This window comes from Chiloscyllium punctatum, chromosome 36 (assembly GCF_047496795.1).
Source record: "Chiloscyllium punctatum isolate Juve2018m chromosome 36, sChiPun1.3, whole genome shotgun sequence".
Lineage (NCBI taxonomy): Eukaryota > Metazoa > Chordata > Chondrichthyes > Orectolobiformes > Hemiscylliidae > Chiloscyllium > Chiloscyllium punctatum.
Genome location: NC_092774.1, coordinates 74,655,727 through 74,660,774, shown reverse-complemented (window position 1 = coordinate 74,660,774; position 5,048 = coordinate 74,655,727). Strand labels below are relative to the sequence as shown.

General features: G+C 46.9%; 1 non-coding gene across 1 annotated transcript; it reads right to left on the bottom strand.

The window, feature by feature from the left end:
• Positions 1-709: 709 nt before the first annotated feature.
• On the bottom strand, positions 710-781 carry trnae-uuc (transfer RNA glutamic acid (anticodon UUC)). Its single transcript has one exon. It is a non-coding gene; the product is annotated as a tRNA-Glu (tRNA).
• Positions 782-5,048: the final 4,267 nt, after the last annotated feature.

Sequence of the window (5,048 nt, the reverse complement as noted above, 5' to 3'; positions counted from 1 at the left end):
TGAACACCAAAGACACTAAGATCGAAGAGGATGGAATAATGATGTCCTTTGACATAACAGCCCTGTTCAATCCATTAACATCAACGTAGCCAAAGAAAACTGAAGACACTACTCGAACAACCAAAGACACAAACACAGCATCAACTTCATCAGCAAAGATAGCACTGTCAACTTCATGGAACTGTGCCTTACCACCCACTTCATATTCAGTAACAAGCCCTACAAACAAATCAACGAAACACCCATGGAACCACCAATATCAGTATTCCTAGCAGAAGCAATAATGCAGAGACTCGAACAAACAGCCCTTTCGATGATCCAACCCAAACTTTGGGTCCACTACAGCAATGACACTTGTGTCATCAAAAAATGAAACAAATTAGAGGAAACCTACAACACCATCAACAATCTCCTTACTGGCATAAAATTCACAAAAGAGGAGAACAACAACAAAGTGCCATTTCTACATGTCACAGTAGAGTGAACAGTCAATGGTAAATTCAAAACAGCGTCTACAGGAAAACAACGCACGCGAACCAAGAACTTAACGACAGGAGCAATCATCCCCACACATGCAAACAAATCTGAATCAGGACACGATTTCAACGAGCCCCGACACACAGCTGCACCGAGGAACGACGAAGATCAACAAATAAACGAGCCGATTATTTTAGAAGCACGGGCGACCTATGAAACCCCTGAAAACGGCTTCCCTGACCGGGAATCGAACCCGGGCCACGGCGGTGAAAGCGCCGAATCCTAACCACTAGACCACCAGGGAGACACAAGCAAATGCTGACAGCTCTACCAAAAGTTTCTTCCCTGCCCGGAAATCAAATCTGGGCCAAGGTTCGTGAGAAGGCGTTCACCTGTGTATCCAACAATGTCATTTCTTGTATCCATTGCTCCTGATGCGGTCTCCTCTACATTGGGGAGACTGGAGACTCCTCGCAGTGCCAAGTCACAGCGCTTGAGGGAACATCTCCAGGACACCCGCACCAATCAACCTCATCGCCCTCTGGCCCAACAGTTCAAACCCCTCCCACTCTGCCGAGGACATGCAGGTCCTGGGCATCCTCCATCGCCGCTCCATCACCACCCGATGCCTGGGGGATGAACGCCTCATCTTCTGCTTCAGATAAAGTCAACCACAAGCCATCAATGCAGACTTCTACAGTTTCCTCATTTCCCCTTCCCCCCTCCTTACCTCAGTTCCAACCTTCCAGCTGAGCGCTGTCCTCATGACCTGTCCTTCCTGCCAATCTCCCTTCCCATCTATCCGCTCCACCCTACTCTCTGACCTGTCACCTCCATCCCCACCCCCATTCACCGATTGTACTCTTTGCTACCTTTGGCCCAGCAACACCCGATTTATCTTTCCACCCTGGAGGCGTCCTGCCTTAATTCCTGATGAAGGCCTTTTACCCGAAACATCGATTTTCCTGCTCCCCGGAAGCTGTCTGACCTGCTGTACTTTTCCAGCACCACTCTGATCTAAACTCTGGTTTCCAGCATCTGCAGTCCTCACTTTTGACTCACCAATAAACTCAGTGTGACGATTTCACATCAACAAACTAACACAAGCAGACACAACGTCGACAGAAACACTAGCACATTACTTTACATTAAAGACATCTGGGAAATGATGTCCAGACAAATCAATCCTCTCAGCATCATGGTCGCCCACAAACCTACCATCACACTTGAACAGTGGCTAATGAACCTGAAAAACCCGATACAAACAACCAGCAAACGAATGTTATTTAAAAAATACCATACAAGGAAATATATACATGACCTCTGCCACACAGGTCTCTGAGGCAAGAAATGCTGGGATGAGATAATGAAGATTATTTCAGCCAAGACGAATCGGCACTGACTGGACAGCCATTTAAAATCAACGCTGTCAGCCCAGGATGGAAGACCCGAAGGGATGAACAGTTTTCTTATTTCCTGAAGATTTACAAAGCTGAGACTGTGTTTTGGTGTTTGTTCCCTTTCCACTCCCAGGAGCCGCAGTGGTTGGGGCGGTGAGTTGGGGAAAGTGAAATGTGCCCGCGAGCAGCGTGTGGAGCTATTTCAGCTTCCTCTCCTCTGACAGCGCTATGACGGGACTCTGATGTTCTCAGGGACACTTCCCGACGCGAGACAGTGAAAAGAGTCTCGTTCCTGCAGATCAGCAATTCAAACCATTTGCCGGCTTCAGGACAATGAGAAAGATTAATTGGGGTGTGTGAAGAAGCTGAGAGCTGCATTTCAAACAGGTAGGTGGAGTCAGATGCGTCATCCATTGCGCCCCTGGCCCTGTGCGGACCTGACGCCGCCATGCTGCAGAGTTCTGACGTTAACACGGACATGCGCAGCAATGGGAACATTCACAAGAGGAACACAAAGATAATCACCGTCACTGCTTCCCATCCATAGTCCCAACTTTGTGAAGCACTATCTTTCACTGGCAAATAAAACACATTAATCCTCAGGTGCCGACTTCACTTCGATCACGACTTCACACCCCTACCTGTTCTCGTCTCATTTCCAAATACTTGGCTCATAGCTTCAAAAACTGTTCTGTTGGTATCTGATTGTTCCACCCTGTCAGGCAGTGGGTTGCAGATTCCCGACCAGGCCCAATGTGATTGAAATATTTCAACTCCTCCACTGAGTTGCATCTTTCAAAAAATCGTGGAGCAATCTCCCTTTCCTTTTTACGACATTTCTCAACTGTAGTCGGCAGGGTTCACACCTGCGTGGGGAAAGCGCAATGGATTTCATCTCCATCGCACTCACCAATCGGCCCACCAATACAGAACCACACTGACAGCTTCATTTCCCAGGTCTCTCAGCCTGTGGAGCTGAGAAAGAGGGAATCATTGCAGAGTTTGATTGAATCCAATCACTTCACAAGATTCGAAATGGTTAAATATCTGCAAATGGCGAGTCTGGGTGTTTCATCACGAAAGATGACGTGGGCCTAGCCAGCAGGTTACCACCCTGGGCGGGGGAGCCCCAAAGGATCTCTACACCAACACCTGAAGTGTTCAGCCACAACTACACGCCCAAAGTTGTGGTCTAAACTTTCTCATGGAATAGTTCTAACAGGAAAGGTGAGTATTGGGCTTGTCCTGTCCGCGCCATAGCCCCAACGTTTCCTGTTCCCCTGGATTTGATCAGGACAGAGGAGGCTGATGGGAGATCGAATTGAACTAAACACATTGATGAGAGATAGAGCGGCTGGGAAGGATCCATTCCCATGCGGAGAGAGATTAATAATCAGGGTCGAAAATAAGGAGCCACTTCAAGAAATTTGGGGTTCATTCAGCAAAGCTAATGTAGAACTGTTCACAGAAAATTGTGATGAAAGTCTCTCGAGTTATTTTGATGAGAAGTGTTGATGATGCTAATACAGTCGATAGGATGAACGTAGATTGGTAAATGTATTTGGTGACAGTTCTGTTCTAGCCCTGTGAGCGACACCTGGATCTGAAGGAGTATAAGGGACATTAACAACATCGATCTGAAATTGGACACGTGACAAGGAACAGAGCCATCATGAACAGTTGGCTTTGAACTGGATAAGTTTTCTCGTGAAATTAGCTTGAGGCTTGAGGTATGCAAGGTCAAGATAATTGAGGTAAAACACGGAAACGCTATCCTCATTAGCAGACAGTGAAAGGATTACAAGACACAAATTAAACATTTTCGACAAGTGATACAGGGGACTGGGAAGATAAGTATTATAAACTGTGAACAGCAAAGTTCTGGAGCACAACAGTTACATTCAAAGACCGAAAACATCCAGGTCCTGATTAATCAGATTGCATTCTGGTGCTTTTCTGCAAAACATCCACTTGCAATGTCCTACAAAAGAGTGACAAAACCCATCCCTGTCAGCCCAGGATAGAAAATCCGAAGGGATGAACGCTTGCTGATTTTCTGAAGATTCACAGAACTAAAACTCTGGGTTTTGGTGATTGTTTCCTTTCCACTCCCAGGAGCCGCAGTGGTTGAGGCGTTGAGTTGGGGAGAATAAAATGTGCCCGTGAGCAGCATGTGGGTCTATTTCAGCTTTCCCTCATCTGACTGCGCTGTGAGTTGACTCAGATGTTCTCAGGGACATTTACTGACACTGGACAGGGAAAGGATTCTCATTCCCGCAGATCCGGAATTCAAACCGTATGCCGGCTTCAGGAGAATGAGGAAGATTAATTGGGGTGTGTGAAGAAGCTGTGAGCTGCATTTCAAACAGGTAGGTGGAGTCAGATGCATCATCCATTGCGTCCCTGGCACTGTGCGTATCTCACGCCACCATGCAGCAGAGTTCTGACGTTAACACGGACATGCGCAGCAATGGGAACATTCACAATGTGAACAACCAAAGATAATCACCGTCACTGATTCCCTTCCACAGGCCCAACTTTGTGAAGCAGTATCTTTCACTGGCAAAGGAAACACCCTTGTCCTCAGGTGCCTGCTTCATTTCGATCACGATTTCAAGCCCCTCCCTGTTCTAGTCTCATTTCCAAACACTTTGCTCATAGCCTCAAAAGAAGCTCTGCGGGTATCTGCTTGTTCCACCCGAACAGGCAGTGGGTTGCAGATTCACACCAGTCCCAATTTGAGTGAAATATTTTTCCCTCTCCCCTGATTTGAATCTTACAGAAGAAGCCGGGGAGCAAACTCCCTTTCTTTTGGACGACATTTGTCATTTTATACTCGGCAGGGTTCACACCTGCGTGGGGAAACCGCAATGGATTTCAAGTCCATCGCATTAACCACTCGGCCCACGAATACAGAACCACACTGACAGCTTGACTTCCCAGGTCTGTCTGCCTGTGGAGCTGAGAAAGAGTGAATCATCGCAGAGTTTGTTTGAATCCAATCACTTCACAGTGATTCGAAAGGGTTAAATATCTGCACATGGTGTTTGCAGATATTTAGGTGTTTCACCCCAAAAGATGAAATGAGCTTTCATTTAGAAATTGCAGGAGGAACTCAGCAGGTCAGGCAACATCTGTGGAAAGTGAATCAGAGGCAACATTTCAGAATTC